General features: G+C 45.2%; 1 long non-coding RNA gene across 1 annotated transcript; it reads right to left on the bottom strand.

The window, feature by feature from the left end:
* Positions 1 to 1,666: 1,666 nt before the first annotated feature.
* On the bottom strand, positions 1,667 to 2,554 carry LOC148315734 (uncharacterized). The gene is made up of 3 exons (XR_015840647.1): positions 2,153 to 2,554; positions 1,963 to 2,065; positions 1,667 to 1,901 (listed from the first exon to the last, which is right to left on the bottom strand). It is a non-coding gene; the product is annotated as an uncharacterized LOC148315734 (long non-coding RNA).
* Positions 2,555 to 18,339: the final 15,785 nt, after the last annotated feature.

Below are 18,339 nucleotides of genomic sequence, written 5' to 3'. Positions count from 1 at the left end.
TCCTAGGCACCACCAATTCACTCGCGCTCAGCGAGCCATTAATTCTAATCTTAGCCGTTAGCTCAGTAGCTAAATGGCCCCCCCGCAAATTATCACAAGCTGAACCCGCCATTTTAACCGGTTTTAGCAGTTAGCCCAGCCGCCACAATGCAGAGTAAACAATCGTGGACATCATAAGTGACAACTACATTTCAGGGGAGGCAAATAAAAAATTAAATAAAAAGGGCGCCATTAAACTCCGATTTAGCAGTTAGCTCGGTGACTCCTAGGCCCCAGCAATTTACTCGCGCTCAGCGCGCCATTAAATCCGGTTTTACCTCAGCCACCACGAAGCCCCAAAGCACAGAAAACCAACCGTGGACAACAACGCAAGGAGCAACAATCTTACAAGGAGGTTAAAAAAACTACACCGGAGCTCAAGCATCAGCCGTCAAAACGAGCATTAAAGTTCAACCCAGCAGCAACACACATCATTAACAGCATGAAACAATTCCACCACAATACAAATAAGCTAGCCATTTAACTAAAAAGCATCAGCGAAGAGAGGTGCTTACCTTTCGAAGGTCCGCAGGAGAAAGAACGAAAATTCAGCTCGCGCCTAAGGTGACGCCTCAACTACGGAAGCCTCGAGGGACAAATTTCATGCACGCGATTATGCTGCATCTTGGACGAACACGAAACTTATATCACCCTTTCTCCACGTTTAAAGACCTAAGGATAACGAGTAACATTGCAATGAGGAAAAGGTCAATTTTAGAGTTAATGCTCAGTTGTTTCAAGAAATAAGATGTACATAGAGGGGAGGGGCGTACATGCGTGAAGAAGCACTGAGACAACCAAGTTGACGTTTAAATTTTGAACATGGACACGTGACTTAAAAAAAAACTATTGAATGAATAGGCAGAGATTGTTTTTTCTTTTTTTTAAACTTTATTGAATTAATGAAACAAAACAATATCACATTCAATTAAAAAAATAAACCAATTATCAAATATTATATGGTATAAGGGTATCTGATTATTAGATACATTCTAATGACAATTAAATAAAACAGGCCCAGTATTATAAAGACAAATGTAAAAAATGAAACGGCTAAAACACCAAATTCAAACTACGTGGGATGTTATTGCCTTACTTTGCCTGTGTGGAATTTCAAGTCATGAGCTCAATGCTAACCTGGCCAGCTAACAGAAGGCAGGATTTTGCCCACCTTGTTCGTATGATTGGCTGTCTCGCAATGTTTGTTCAAAGCTTCACTCATCTTGTTTTACTATACAAGTTTTATATATGTACCACTTTTAATGTTAGGAGAATTGACATTTAACTACTTACCCTCCATTACTTTTATCTACATGAAAAATTTAACTTCTGCTTTCTACGAATGCCGAACCTGTTGCATGTTTATCAACATTGTTAGTCGAGTTTTAAAGTTTGAAAGCATGTTTAAAGTCACCCTTCGAATGTTTGGGGGAAATGCCATTCTACACTTGTCATTTTTCAAAAACATGCATATACTGCCACTCACAAGTTCAAATAGACCACTTGAAATCACTTGACAATTTTAATTCACGTACAAACGCACATGTGGAGAATACAAAAAGGAAGTTTGACAATTCACTTAAAAAAATAATTAAAAAAATAAAATCTCAAATTAATATATCAGACCACATTTGCCTCAAATGAAGCATTGCCTTCATGCACAACTCAGTCCAAAATGGCCATCATGCAGTCAGTGTTGGCAGTGCACACCCAGTGAGTTAGTGATAGACCAAAGATAACAACAAAGAAATACTCTCCCTGTCCACTTGGCACTTTGCTCTCCAAACGTTGTTAGAACACTGGAAGCTGCTGACCTTGGAGCATCACTTGACGGGAGCGATCATTCCTTGTCCACAAACGGCCTGTAACAAATATGTTCATGTGCCACTTGTTGATGGATTAGCATGCATGTGTTTTCTTAACTTTGTCCACCCTTTTATCCGGCTCCTCTTCTGCCCCGTCAATTCGATTCTATGACTTCCGCCGCTGTTCTGAGACTCCCGTCTCGACCGCTTCCTTCTCCAACCTGCAACAACAAACATCGACTTGTATGTCACCATCTTATTTCATGTCTGTGCCCATCCTGCAAAACTTTCAGTTGCGGACTTCTCACTTAATTGTGCGATGACGACTCTCGTCCAGTGGTTCTTAGCACCACTTGGGCCATCCCGCTCCGCTGCCAGCCTGTTACAAAGAAGGGGGGCAAAAACTGTGGAAGAAGGGGCAAATAGGAACTCTACTTCTCCCCATCATGCAGTCAGTGTACACCCAGTGAGTTAGTGACAGAGCAAAGATAAGAACAAGAAATAGTCTCCCTGTCCAGTTGGCACTTTGCTCTCCAAGCGCCGTAGCATCTGCTCCTCCTCGTCCGGGGCCGCTACGGAAAAGACAGTCTCATCTTAACAAGTGTCATCATCCATTTGATTTTGCAACACTCGCCTCAAAAGCCAACAAGCTGTACATCTTGGAGCGTCTTCATTGTACGGCTGCAATCTTTCCTCTTTGAATCCATCTCTGAGCCCTGCGCCACTTTGTTGATGCATTGGCCGTGCGTTTTGAGACCCCCGTCCAACCTGCAACAACAAACATTGACTTGTATGTCACCATCTTATTTCATGGCTGTGCCCATCCTGCAAAACTTTCAGTTGTGGACTTCTCACTTAATTGTGCGATGACGACTCTTGTCCAGTGGTTCTTAGCACCACTTGGGCCATCCCGCTCCGCTGCCAGCCTGTTACAAGAAAGGGGGGCAAAAACAGTGGAAGAAGGGGCAAATAGGAACTCGACTTCTCCCTATCATGCAGTCAGTGTTGGCAGTGCACACCCAGTGAGTTAGTGACAGAGCAAAGATAAGAACAACAAAGAAATAGTCTCCCTGTCCAGTTGGCATTTTGCTCTCCAAGCGCCGTAGCATCTAATAATAATAATAATAATAATAATAATAATGCCTTTATTAGTCCCACAATGGGGAAATTCGAGATTCAAACCCAGGCCTCCTGGGGAGACTGGGTCCTGAACGCGGCGCCTTAGACCACTCGGCCATCCTGGCAGCCACGAGATTCGAACCCAGGCCTCCTGGGGGGACTGGGTCCGGAACGCGGCGCCTTAGACCACTCGGCCATCCTGGCAGCCATAATAATATTCCCTTTATTAGTCCCACAATGGGGAAATTTTTTTTTTTTTTTTTGAGATTCGAACCCAGGCCTCGTGGGGAGACTGGGTCCTGAACGCGGCGCCTTAGACCACTCGGCCATCCTGGCAGCCATAATAATGCCTTTATTAGTCCCACAATGGGGAAATTCGAGATTCGAACCCAGGCCTCCTGGGGAGACTGGGTCCCGAACGCGGCGCCTTAGACCACTCGGCCATCCTGGCAGCCACATCTGCTCCTCCTCGTCCGGGGCCGCTACGGAAAAGACAGTCTCATCTTAACAAGTGTCATCATCCATTTGATTTTGCACCACTCACCTCAAAAGCCAACAAGCTGTTCATCTTAGAGCGTCTTCATTGTACGGCTGCAATCTTTCCTCTTTTATACCGTATTTTCCGGGCCATAGGGCGCTCTTTAAAGTCCCTAATCTTCCCCAAAACAGTCAAAGCGCCTTGTAAAGCGACGCGCCCATTATATGGACTAAGCATCACTCTCGCGACCATCAACCCTTTTACTCATTGGGCTGTTCAGTGCATGTTAGCACACCCTGCTGGACAAAGTCTGAGTCATCTATGCTTCTAATTGACCGTGAATTATACATTATGTGACTATGGTGTTTGGGTGATGGTGTAGGAGAAAGCTGGACAAAAGGGCAGCTGTCCACAATGTTGTAGTCAGTCTTATCATTTATGTTATTGCAAGCAAGAAACGTCCCAGGTTTAGACAACAGACTGCAAAAAGCCCAAAGCACAACAGCCCATCTCTCTAAACAGCCATGTGATTGGTTGAGTCTGAGTGGCTCCCAAGAAGCCATTGCTGTAATTGGCTAAGGCTGAGTGGCTCCCAAGAAGCCATTGCTGTAATCTTTTGTGTTATTTTTATTTATTTTGGGTATATAGATGGCATGAGAGACACATGTTTTGTGTTAATCTTATTTCTTTGTTTCATTGTTTGCTTGTAAGCTGAGGTTTTTTTTGGTTTGAAACCGTGAGTCTAAGGAGTGTGGTGACCAGTGAAGTCCCTCCCCTGACGTTGTTTAGTAGACTAATGCCAAGACACCTTTTGTTGGTTATAGTCATTGTTATTGGCAGTGACTCCCAATAGATTCATAGCATCTGTCATTGAAATGGGGTGATACCTCTGGAAACGATCACTTGGGGGATTGAGTCTTGGTGAGCTGACATCAGCTAGCGCGACTCAGGTGCGAGCGGCTGAGCTAGCGCGACTCAGGTGCGAGCGGCTGAGCTAGCGCGCGCGAGTGGCTGAGCTAGCGCGAGCGAGCGGCTGGATAGAGCGAGCGGCTGAGCTAGCGCGAGAGCGGCTAGTCTCGCCTGAACTAGCGCTGAACTAGCGCGAGCGGCTGAGCTAACGCCTTGTAGTGCGGCGCGCCTAGTATATGCATTAAATACGGAAATAGCACCCTCAACTGGTGTTGCGCCCTTTGAGGGAGCGCATCTTATGGCCGTAAAAATACGGTATATATATATATATATATATATATATATAGGTGCGAAGTATATATATACACGGTGTTTTTTTTTGTTTTTTTTTTAAGGTGCGACGCTACTTCGCGGATTTTCAGATTTCGCGGGTGGTCTCGGTCCCCATTAACCGCGATAACCGGGGGTTCACTGAATATATATATATATATAAATATATATAGGTGCAAAGTAGCGGCACACCTTCAAAAATGCTTAAAAAAAATACAAATATATATATATATATATATATATATATATATATATATATATATACTGGTAGAGAGAGAGAGAGAGAAATTCATGTTATAACAAAAAAACAAATTATTATTAAAACTTATTATTTTTTTATTCCCCAGCCATTATTTTTGTATTTATTCAATTACTTCTTTTTGTATTTATTTAATTACTTCGACTTTTACCTGCTGGTACGCCGTCCGGTGTGCCCTGTGAATGTTATGATCCTCCAGCAGAACTGGAGGATTGAACAGGACTCTCCAAACGCAGACCCGGGAAAAAAGGTGGTGATACAAAGATATTTATTATCACAATATAGTCAGTGTAATCAGCGCGTCTCGCAGCAGCTGACGACATGGCGCGAGACGATCGCTGGAGGAACGCCCACACAGCTGAAAAAACAAAAACACACGCGGCATGACAGGCACGGATCATGACAGTGAAATGAAAGGTGGCATTCTTCATTTATTCATTCATAACTGACAGCCTCGCGCTTCGCCGGTGCCCGGGCGGAAGTTGTTTCTCTTCGGCTTGACAGCCACACACGCCGGCCGGTCTCCTTCGGAGCTCACGCACGGTCCCGAACGAAGCAAAATGTCGCCCCCGATCGTGTCCGTCGCCACCAATCGTGTCCGGGGGAACCTGTTCTTCTTCGTCCACTCTCTTCTTCGTCCACTCTCCTCTTCGGCGCACGCCCGCCGTCTAACCGCTTCAGCGCCCCCTTGTGCCGCTCGCCGAAACTACAATGCTCCCGAATATTTTTTAGACCCACGAAGCACTGAACCCGCGAAAGGTGAACCGCGAAGTAGCGGGGGTTCACTGTATATATATGTGTGTGGCAGTTAAGCCAAAGAGGAGCACCTTCCGCCCGGGCACTGTCAACACTTTGGGAGTTTTCATTCAGGCTAACATTGGTAGCAGAGGATGGTTATCAACTACAGAGTTCCGCCACCGTTTGAAGAAGGAAAACCCTACGAAAGCTGGAAAAATGAAGTCGGAATTTGGACAAGAGTCACCAAATTGGAGAAAAAATGATGTGTTTGAGGAAGTTGAGGACAAGGGACAAAAGTACATATCCACACGATGGGTATGCACTCTGAAAGAGACAGTGACTGGATTAGTACCAAAAGCAAGGCTTGTTGCAAGAGGTTTTGAGGAGCTGCAAGTTGCTGAGTTGCAAAAAGACTCACCAACCTGTGCCTCAGAGTCGCTGAGGCTTCTTGTAGCTGTGATTTGTCAAAGACAGTGGACACTTCATTCGATGGACATAAAGTCAGCCTTTCTACAAGGCATGGAACTGTCTCGCGTCATTTTTGTTAAACCTCCTCCTGAAGCCAACTGCGGAGGGGCGCTTTGGAAATTGAAAAAGTGTGTGTATGGTTTAGCAGATGCCTCTCTGTATTGGTATAACAGAGTGAAAGACATAATGATTGGTGCAGGAGGTACAGTATCCAAAGTTGACCCAGCAGTTTTCTACTGGCTGGACAATGAGAAAAACGTCACGGGTGTGCTTGCATGTCACGTTGATGATTTCATTTGGGGTGGTTCTCAAATGTTTGAAATGACTGTCATGGCACATCTCAAAGTCAAGTTTAGTGTTGGTCGTGAAGCTCATGATAATTTTTCGTATGTGGGTGTAGATTTTGTTACTTCAGAAAAAGGGATAAAAATACACCAGGCCACATATATTGACCATTTACAGCCAATACATCTCACTCCATCGCGTGCAGCTGAGCATACTTCACCTGTCACTGAAGAGGAAAGAGATCAGTTAAGATAAAAAATAGGGCAACTTTTGTGGGTTGCAAGACAGAGCAGACCTGATGCCATGTTTGATGCCAGTAATCTGGCTTCAAATCTCAAATGTGCTACCATACAGACAATTATCAAAGCAAACAAAGTCGTATCCAAACTCAAGACCAAGTCAGTTGAGTTGAAATTTCAACCCCTTGGGAAAGATGATAGCCTACAGTTTCTTGCATTCACTGATGCATCTTTCGCAAATCTATCTGATGGGGGTACTCAAGGTGGGCACTTTGTTGTTTTGATGGGTGAAAATGGACAGTTTTCTCCCATTTGCTGGCAGTCAAAGAAAATTAAGAGAATTGTCAGAAGTACACTAGCAGGTGAGACACTAGCTATGTCTGAGGGAATTGACAATGCCATTTTTCTGTCAACTTTATTTTCTGAACTGTATGCTGGTAGTCCTGATCAACATGTGCCAATAATCTGTGTTACCGATAATCACTCACTTATGGATGCTTTGAAATCTACTAAGCTTGTTGCTGAAAAAAGATTACGTTTGGAAATCAGTTCTATTAAGGAGCTGATCCAAGCCAAAATGCTTAAACAGGTGCTGTGGTTAGACACTAAAGATCAACTGGCAGACTGTCTAACTAAAAGGGGAGCGTCTCCAGCCTTGTTGCTCAAGGCTCTCCATGAAGGGCATTGGAGAATTAAATAACCTAGCCAACATACTGTTTACACCGTTAGTTTAAAAGAAAAATACACATTCACGTTATATTGTAATTGAATGTAATGTTTAATGTTTTGCTGTTAAATTGAGCAATTGTGTATTTGTTTATTTATTTATTTATTTATTTATTTATTTTTTAAGAGACTGAGATTGTTGTCTTATTTTTGTTTAATAACATTGACATGCCACACAGCTAGGGGGCAGTGTTACTTGGGGTTGGGTAAAGAGGAAGTGCGTATGTATGCGGTGGTGTTATGGGGAAAAGTGGCGAATAAAGTGCGGTTACAAGTTGTCAACACTTTGGGAGTTTTCATTCAGGCTAACAGGCACGAGCGGGGCGACATTTCGCTCCGTTCGGGACCGTACGAGAGCTCCGGAGGCGGCCGGCCGGCGTCCGTGGCAGTTACGCCGAAGAGGAGCACCTTTGCGGCAGGCACGAGCGGGGCGACATTACGCTCCGTTCGGGACCGTACGAGAGCTCCGGAGGAGGTCGGCCGGCGTGCGTGGCAATTACGCCGAAGAGGAGCACCTTCCGCCCGGGGTACGAGCGGGGCGAAATGAAACCGAGTTCAACCGAACGGAGACACGCTTCGGGGGAGCAGGTCCGGCGTGTGTGACAATTAAGCCGAAGAGGAGCACCTCTTCCGCCCGGGCACGAGCGGAGCGCGAGGCTGTCAGTTATGAATGAATAAATGAATAAATGAAGACTGCCACCTTTCATTTCACAGGGCACACGGGACGGCGTACCAGCAGGTAAAAGTCTAAGTACAAAAATAAGTAATTGAATAAATCCAAAAATAATGGCTGGGGAATAAAAAAATAATACGTTTTAATAATAATTTGTTTTTTTTTGTTATAACATGAATTTCACTCTCTCTCTCTCTACCCGTATTCTATATGGTGTACTGTATACAGGGGGGTATACTGTGTACCTGTATAGGTTTTTTTAAGCATTTTTGAAGGGGCGCCGCTACTTCGCGGATTTTCAGTTTTCGCGGGTGGTCTCGGTCCCCATTAACCGCGATAACCGGGGTTTCGCTGTATATATATATATATATATATATATATATATATATATATATATATATATATATATATATATATATATATATATAAGGGCTATCAAAATTAAAGCAGTAACTCAGGTGATTAATCCCAAAAGTTTTAACTCAGTTAAATATTTTAACTCAGTTTGATTTACTTAAAAAAATGTGCATACTTTGCAAATATTGTGCCATATTAGCTGTCTTTAGCACGTCTCAGAACACAACACTGTGTCTAATTTACCCCTGGGCCTTGCAAACCAACACTGCTGGAGTGTGGCGCTTGTGGGCCGTTTTGAGAAATGTTTCGAAAATAAATGTCTGCAAAGATGTCTCCATTTAGATCGTGTTCAAGAACAATCTTTGAATTAAATATACTTCATATTTGGTGATTTAACAATTCCAAGATATTATTCAAGTAAATATCTGTTATAAGCTTCGCAAAAAAATTTTAGTTAAAAATGTGATTAATCATGATAATCATATAATTTTTTGTGATTAATTCGTTAAAACAAATTAATCACTTGACAGCACTAATATATATATATATATATATATATATATATATATATATATATATATATATATATATATATATATATATATATATATATATATATATATATATATCCACCACACAGATCCACCACATTTTCCATAATAAATGGAAATAAAAATGATCTGCTCCAGGATCAAACCATTGTCAGTGCAATTGGCAATGTTTAAGGTAACATCTTTAATTTCTTTACTGTCATTCAGGTGCAATGATGTTCACTTCAAATTCTTTTGTGTGATAAAATTCCCCATTCTGGTTGATGACGGCATAAAGCTATGGATAACATCACAGACCAATCAGAGCAGTATGCGTTCTCCTTTGGCCGTGGTTTGAACTTTAAAGTTTTGACCTAGCGAGCGGAAAAATGGTTTGACCTTTGAGATTCTTTTTCATTTAATATTTTACATTTGCTTTAATGCATCTATTTCTTTATTAATTCACATTTTTTATCATTTTGAAAGTTGAGGGAACTAAGTATGATGAAATTCTGTCTTTCCACTGTATGATACCTCAACTGAAGCATTCTAATGGTGTACTTTTCCTCACCCATTATAACATGGGTGTCACTCGATCCAGATAATCATCACACACTTAAAAATATTTTGGCAGTTAAACTGGGTATGATAAACGTCACAGGAAAGAAATTGTCGATTAAGTGAACAGCTTCGGTAACGCCATATACACTCAAAGGGCAAGAGCCCAACATTCTACCAAAATGATTATGATTAGGGAGGTAACGATTCACTCAAGCCCCGATTCGATTTTTGCTTTTCAGTTCCCGATTTCGATTCGATATTTTATTTTAATTGTTTTAAGTTGCTGCCACGTTTGTCTCTGTGCGCTCGTGTGATGCTGCAGCGATCCACAAACAAAATATGTCTATATGTTTTGTGCATTTTGAATGGAACCAAAAAACAATACACGATGCCAAATTGTACTATTATTATGAAACTGCCTATGAGTAGTAAAAGAAATACTTGTAAAAATATTTCACATTTCTAGAGCCCCAATACATTCTTTTAAATATAGAAGGGACTGAAATCATATGAAAATTGAGTCTTTTTCTCAGTTTCCGACTTGGGGTGAACACATTCGGCTTATCATAGTTGCAGTTGGCCATCTTGAACTCTGAAGTCTTTCAACTCGGCCTTCCGAATCAGGGTTTTAGAGGTGGGGCTATTTAGGGATACAGTAAGATGGTTTGATCTCTGTCGCTCCAGAATCAGGAATGTAATGGGACTGGGGTTCCTACTTGGAATTAGGGTACCTAATTTTATATTTCAAGAAATTAAATAATCATTTATAATTTTGAAGATAATACATTAAAATACCATCATTTTCATACCTGCATTAGATCCTGCAGTAGACTCACAGACTCAACACGTTGGACGTACTCAAGGACCTTCTGCAGCTCCTCTCTTGGTTAGGAAGCTTTTTCTCTGTGATAATCCATGGGGAGGTGTAGATGGTACTTCGTCATCACAGGCTTCAGACTCGTCACTTGAGAAAACATCCCTGCAATGGATGCATGGACACTTGGGCATGAATGTCATTTAACAACAAAAGCTAGAACAAAAAGCTTTGCATTTAAAAGAATACATCTGTGATGGGGAAGCCAGGTTAAAGTGTTAATTTTATAATTATGTAATTAGCTGCAGGTTAGTCTAGTGAAGGTGTAATCACTTCTATTTTGGAGCATAGCTTTTGCTCTGTCCAATCATTGCCTCACCTGCTGAAACCCACATTCGGTTATTTTACAAACCAAAAACTTAAATACCTGTACAGCTCTCATTTTTTATTTATTTTCTCTAACCTTTACCCACAAAATTTGAATATTCAAAATAAAAGTACACAAAGAAGTCACAATTTTTCCACATTAGTTACTTACGTAGTTCCTCTCAAATGCAGCTCAACACTGCATTGAATTAGAGCTTGATAAGCCTACACACAAAACATACAAAGTACATTGTGGCATGATTCTGAATGAGCCAATCTAGCATTTCAACATCTGTTCAACTGTTGGAATTTTAACTATTATCTGACTCTATTAACCAACATTCATCCAACAATTATGCGCGCTCGTTTTTGACACTGCATTGAATTAGAGCTTGATAAACCTACACACAAAACATACAAAGCACATTGTGGCATGATTCTGAATGAGCCAATCTAGCATTTCAACATCTGTTCAACTTTCATCTTGAATTTCTATTATTTAAATAACAGGCAACATTCAACAGTTAATGTGTTTTGCTTTACTTACCCAAATCAAACACATCACAAAAAAAGCCTTAAATGAGCTAGTGGAGTAGATTGTATTAATTTGAGTGAAAGCTGAAGTCTTTTGGAGAATTTTGGAGAGAGATCGAGGGACACTGTGTTTAGCGTCGTAGGCCCAATGCTAACAATATGTAGCTCGTTGTAAAGGTCCTCATAAAAATAAATAAAACACACAACGCTTATCAGTATTATTAAAAGGGTGATTATAATGTACTTAAGTTTTCCCCAAAAAAATTCGAGTATGTACGTTGTTAATATACCCTCTGTGTTCTCGTCACTTATCATTTTAGCATGCTGTGTTTTAGCTAACGCACCAAGCAGTTTTCCAACATAGGCAACCTTGAAAAATTACAAAACACATTGTAAAGTAAGTCTAAAAAATGAGAGCCAGACATTTACCCGAGATTAATTAATTAATTCAATTATCGTTCGGGACTCACCGTGTTTTCAGCTCTTCTGCCGCACCTCAAAGACCGCGTAGCTTGCATTCGCTCCTTTTCTCACAGTTTGAATATGCTGCCTTCAAAAGAATCTGTAATTTTGACAACTCCAACTTGAATCTACAAAAATCAAGCAATAAGGTAGAAATAACTTCAAATATACTTTGAATAAAGATCTTTCACAACATAAAGAATTAATAAAATAACATTAATTAATAATGTTGACTTTGTTTATTAAAAAAAGTAACTGTGTTGACTTGAGACAGATATATAGAAGTGAACATTACACTCTATGTTCAAGCGTTCTAAACATTGTGTGAAAAAGGCTGTGTTTAATCCAAATCATTTTCCCATACATAAGTGAGAGCATGCATTTTACTCATTAGACTTCCTTTACACACACGTTATTCTCGTTTTGATTTTTGCATGTAGGTAACGGGACTGTGTTGTTTGTGGAACCAACGACTCTCATTCATCTGTTTTAGCTCTCTATGACTTTGACATGAATAACTAACTAATGATATACTTTTAAAGTACTTAGTTAATTTTTCAAATGTAATTCTAAATTTGAAGATTATGGTGCTCTTGTTATTGGGATAAATTACTAATACCATAAATTATGCTATTAGACATAAATATGTAAATTTGACATCTGAAGTGAAATATGGTTTATTAATGTTGTTTTACCACATAAATGCTGCATAATAACCATTTTATACCTATATACACGCGTTAGTAGATGTCTGTGTTTATGTGTTGTGAGAATTTGCACAGGCTGCATCTATGTGTTATGAGAATTTGCACAGGCTACATCTATGTGTTATGAGAATTTGCACAGGTTGTATCTACGTGTTATGAGAACGGGAATAATTGGAAAGAATTCGTACAGGGCCTAAGCACCAGGAATGTCTGACTCATGTGAAAAGGTACAGTCGATAACGAAAAGGGAGTGAGGATTGGCAGAGGCCAAAGTTGTGCGAAGGGCCATGCGAACCATCAAAGCGCACTCGAACGGGAGGGGTTGGGATGAAATATTGGCTATAAGAATGTGACGAAGGCAAAACGAAAGTAGAGTCGGCTGAGGGTTTTACGCGCGGACGCCCAGCATCGTATTTTTTGCTCGCATTACTGAGGACGCCGGGGCTCTCCGTCCTTCCAGCACACGGTAATGAGATTTATGTCTTGCATGTAATCTATGAGCTGAAATACAATTGTTGCTTGCTTGCTTGCTTGTACACTTTATACTGTGGGTTAAATAAAATGTGCCGCTTGTTTAACGCAGTGAAGTGTTTGTTGTCCATGTAAGTCGCCGACGATCCGCGATCCTGAAGTTAATAATAAGTCATAGCAATTGATCATGAGTTGTGACTATTATATTATTTGATACTGTAATTGATTGTAAGCAGTGTCTACTCAAGGGCTCACGCTTGTCTGATTGGACATAACAGACAGCTTAACCCATTGTAGCCTGACGATTGGGTATCAGTCTCGCTACTAGTCACTCTTATTGATGCTGTAATTGATCATAAGCAGTATCAGAATTGTTTTCAAAACAACATCAAATACCACTCTGAGAGTAAAGAAAATGTTTCACAAACCTGTAAGCCATTTAAAATGTCTGAAATGTAATCAGTTTAGGTAGGGAAAAAGCATAAAGCCATTTATAGTATTCATCTTAAAATGTTGAATGCATTATTGGCTCACAAAATTGGGTTTTATATTTGAGGAAAAACGGTAAATTAGGGTGCTTTAGTTTCTTGAACTACTTCGGCCACTTTTGGCTCATATCCGCATCACCCGTTAGCTTGGCCATATTTTAAGACAAAACTGCCCCAAATATGTTTAGCAAAGTTGGGCCATGTGTAGTATGAGTTGGCCACTTTACGTTTACACCCGTATCACCAAGAATGACCATTTAGTTTCGGCTTCTTAATTAGATAGGTGATTTGAGCTAGGTGATGTGTCGCTGTGTGCTTTCCTGTTGGATGTGGCTGACAATGCTGGACCTGCCTTGTCAAATAGTTCATAGATGACAATCTTAGCTGTCTGGTATATTATAAAATGTTATCTTGTCCCTTAAGGGTTATTAAGTCACAGTTGGGGGTACATGTAAATTCACAAAATATAACATCCAGCCTTGTTAAATTTAGCATAGATAAATACATGAATTTAATTTTAATTTTAATAAATCAATCAATCCTCTGTACTGCTTCTTGTCCTCACAAGGGTCCCCGGGCGTGCTGGAGCCTATCCCAGCTGTCTTCGGGCAGTCGACAGGGTACACCCTGAACTGGTTGCCAGCCAATCGCAGGGCACACAGAGACAAGCAACCATCCGCTCTCACACTCAGACCTTGGACCAGTGACCAATCAACCTATCATGGATGTTTTTGGAAAGTGGGAGGAAACCGGCGAAAACCCTAGCAGGCACAGGGAGAACATTGCACTTCTGTACTGTGATGCGGACCTGCTAACCAGTCCGCCACCGTGCCGCTTGTTCTAAAGAGTCCCAGAAAATAAAAACACCCGTCCCTGAGTCAAAAGCTGAAAAAGTCCAACAACAACACGACCATAATTTGCATTGTTCCATAAGTTAAATCAATGTCAAACCTAATAAAAGCTGACTTCTGGTCCTCAAAATTCCTACACTTATTTTAGTCCTTTCACAATCTCGCAGCATAGGCTCCATGGCCATGTCTCTATCGTTTTGGCATCCATTGAATAGTTCTACTGAGAATAGTCTTCGGGTGGTTACTATTAGCATAGCATGCATTAAATATAAAAAAGGCTACAGAACAAATTTTCAAACCCATGCCCGCTTAGCTCATCTATAACCCATACAGGACCCAGACATGGTTGACCTGCTCTAACCTATGCCCACTTATCCCACACATAACCCAAACAGGACCGATAAATGGTGACCACTTCTAACCCATGTCCACTTAGCCCACACATAACCCAAATAGGACCCAGACATGGTTGACCAGCTCTAACCCATGCCCACTTGGCCCATATACAGCCCATATGAGACCCTCACATGGTTGACCAGTTCTAACCCATGCCCACTTAGCCCACACATAACCCAAATAGGACCTATAAATGATTTCAGTAGTAGATTCAGTAGTTTTTATCATTACAGCGTTTTCCCCTCTGTATAATGGACAGGCATTAGGAGTGTTTCCTTACACTTAGATACGTTTATACTGTGTATATTTGCATGCTTTTTATGAATGTCTGCTGCTAATGTTATACATTAACGGCTACATTACGCCGCCGACTCTGTGTGAGCTATATCTTTGCTGCTGTAACACCTCAAATTTCCCCATTGTGGGACTAATAAAGGGCATCTTTATCTTTATCTTTATCTTTACCAGTTCTAACCCATGCCCACTTAGCCCATACACAACCCGTATTGCACTCACAACATTTGCCTGTCAGGTTCGCCGGTAGGCGAGGAGGAGGTGGACCCAGAGGTGCGAGGAAGCAGGGAAAAGGGTAAACTAAAGGGAATTTATTAAATTAATCAAATGAACAAACAACATGGCGTGGACAAACAAACGTGGCAGGGTGCAAAATGACTAAGACGAACTAAACGTGACTAAACAGAACAAAAGCCGATGAACAAGACAGTGACAAAAACCAGGGACATGAGATGGAGCGAGAGCAAGAACATGGCCGTGAAGGAGATCAGGGAGCGGTCGTGACAGTCCAAACGGAGTAGCAGGAGTAATGTTCCGACCATGAGTTGTTGGGATGAGGTGTTTATATAGTCCAGTCATTAGGAGTGCGGATGGGCATCAGGTGTGTGAGCTGACGGGGAACAGGTGCGTGGCTGGTGAGGGCGAGGTGCTGAGGGGAAACGCCCCTACTCAGCAGATCAAAACAATAACAAGTGCACATGGCCGGGAGGTGAAGAAAACAATAACAAAACCGCATGAACATGAAAACAATAACAAAACCCCGGTCATGTCCGACGCGGATCATGACAGTACCCCCCCCCCAAGGGACGGATTCCAGACGTCCCAAAAAAACAAACACGGAGAAAAAAAAAACACAAAAAAGGAACCCCAAAATTGTCCAAGAACGAGGGTGGGCGGAAGGGGTCGGGAGGTGGGACCAAGGTCCGCGAACGAGACCGGTCTGGCGGATGTCCAGGGGGCCAGACCAGCGAGTCCCGACGGGGCCATTCGGGCGGACGTCCGGGAGGCCCGATCAATAAGTCCACCCGTGGCCATTCAGGTGGACGTCCGGGCGCACCCGAGACAGGAACGTGGAGCGGCGGCTGGTCGTCGAGCCCCGCCGAGACAGGAACGTGGAGCGGTGGCGGGTCGTCGAATCCCGCCGAGGCAGGAACGTGGAGCGGCGCCTGGTCGTCGACCCCCGCCGAGGCAGGAAGGCGGATCGGCGGCTGGTCCTCGAGCCCCGCCGAGACAGGAACGTGGAGCGGCGGCTGGTCCTCGAGCCCCGCCGAGACAGGAACGTGGAGCGGCGGCTGGTCCTCGAGCCCCGCCGAGACAGGAACGTGGAGCGGCGGTGGACCGTCGGACGCCGCCGAGGCCGTGACGAGAAGCGACGGCGCATCGTCGGACGCCGCCGAGGCCGTGACGAGAAGCGACGGCGCATCGTCGAAGGCCGCCGAGGCAGAGTCGAGAGGCGGCGGCGTGTCGTCGTCCACCGCCGAGGCAGGAGCCAGGATCGACCGTGGGTCGTCGAGCGCTGCCGGGGCAGGCCCTTGCGACGGGCGCAGGACAGGCGCCGTCGGATCCTTGACCGGAATCGGACGCGGGACAGGCTCCGCCGGAACGTGAGCTTGGGGCGGACGCACAACGTGCTCCGCCTGAACGTGAACCTGGGGCGGACGCACAACGTGCTCCGCCTGAACGTGAACCTGGGACGGACGCACAACGTGCTCCGCCTGAACGTGAACCTGGGACGGACGCACAACGTGCTCCGCCTGAACGTGAACCTGGGACGGACGCACAACGTGCTCCGCCGGGACATGGACTTGGGGCAGACGCGGAACGTGCTCCGCTGCAACATGGACTTGGGGCGAACGCACGACGCGCACCGCCGGAACATAAACTTGGGGCGAACGCACGACGTGCACCGCCGGAACATAAACTTGGGGCGGACGCGGAACGTGCTCCGCCGCAACATGGACTTGGGGCGGGCGCAGGACGTGCACCGCCGGGACCTGGACTTGGGGCGGACGCACGACGTGCACCGCCGGAACATAGACTTGGGGCGGACGCACGACGTGCACCGCCGGAACATAGACTTGGGACAGACGCCGGACGGGCTCCGCCGGAACATAGACTTCGGACGGACGCCGGACGGGCTCCGCCGAAACGTGAGCTTGGGACGGACGCACAACGTGCTCCGCCTGAACGTGAACTAGCGGCGCTGGCAGGGCGCCGGAACGGGGCTCAGCAGCTGGCGAGGAGCCGGGACGGGGCTCAGCAGCTGGCGAGGAGCCGGGACGGGGCTCAGCAGCTGGCGAGGAGCCGGGACGGGGCTCAGCAGCTGGCGAGGAGCCGGGACGGGGCTCAGCAGCTGGCGAGGAGCCGGGACTGGGCTCAGCAGCTGGCGAGGAGCAGGGACTGGGCTCAGCAGCTGGCGAGGAGCCGGGACTGGGCTCAGCAGCTGGCGAGGAGCCGGGACTGGGCTCAGCAGCTGGCGAGGAGCCGGGACTGGGCTCAGCAGCTGGCGAGGAGCCGGGACTGGGCTCAGCAGCTGGCGAGGAGCCGGGACTGGGCTCAGCAGCTGGCGAGGAGCCGGGACTGGGCTCAGCAGCTGGCGAGGAGCCGGGACTGGGCTCAGCAGCTGGCGAGGAGCCGGGACTGGGCTCAGCAGCTGGCGAGGAGCCGGGACTGGGCTCAGCAGCTGGCGAGGAGCCGGGACTGGGCTCAGCAGCTGGCGAGGAGCCGGGACTGGGCTCAGCAGCTGGCGAGGAGCCGGGACGGGACTGCAGCCGACGAGGAGCCGGCACTGGAGGCTGCAGCCGACGGGGAGCCGGCACTGGAGGCTGCAGCCGACGGGGAGCCGGCACAGGAGGCTGCCGCTGACGAGGAGCCGGCACTGGGGGCTGCCGCTGACGAGGAGCCGGCACTGGGGGCTGCAGCTGACGAGGGGCCGGCACTGGATGCTGCAGCTGGCGAGGGGGCGGCGCTGGAGGCTGCAGCTGACGTGGAGGCGGCGTGGGTTGCGCAGCTGACGTGGAGGCTGCAGCGGGCCGGGCGCAGCAGCCGGGCCGGGCGCAGCCGAAACGGGGGAACTGATCCCTATCAGCCTGCCGCCATAGGGAGTCAGGGGAACGGGAAACATGAGGGACCGTGACTACTGGTGCTGGTGAACGTGAGCTATGAAACGCGAGGGGAACGTGACTAGGAGCAGAAACAGACTGTGGACGTGGTGAACGACGTGGCCGTGATCTACGTGATTTGGGACGAGGTGAACGACGCGAGGTGACGTGGGAGGTGGTCTCAAAATGGTCAAAAGGAAAAGGTGACGGAAATTGTTCGAGGGGAGGAAAGTGACGGATCCTAACGGAATCTGTGTCATGCTGGGCATACAACTGGTCATAAATGTATTCAAAGTCATCCTCGTGATCTGAGTCTACTAAAATGTGAGGTGGTGTAAT

This window comes from Idiotropiscis lumnitzeri, unplaced genomic scaffold, assembly GCF_059441095.1.
Source record: "Idiotropiscis lumnitzeri isolate Australia: NSW breed Sydney's pygmy pipehorse unplaced genomic scaffold, RoL_Ilum_1.0 HiC_scaffold_48, whole genome shotgun sequence".
In the NCBI taxonomy this organism is placed as follows: domain Eukaryota; kingdom Metazoa; phylum Chordata; class Actinopteri; order Syngnathiformes; family Syngnathidae; genus Idiotropiscis; species Idiotropiscis lumnitzeri.
The sequence above is the reverse complement of the archived record's forward strand: the minus strand, read 5'-3'. Positions and strand labels throughout refer to the sequence as shown.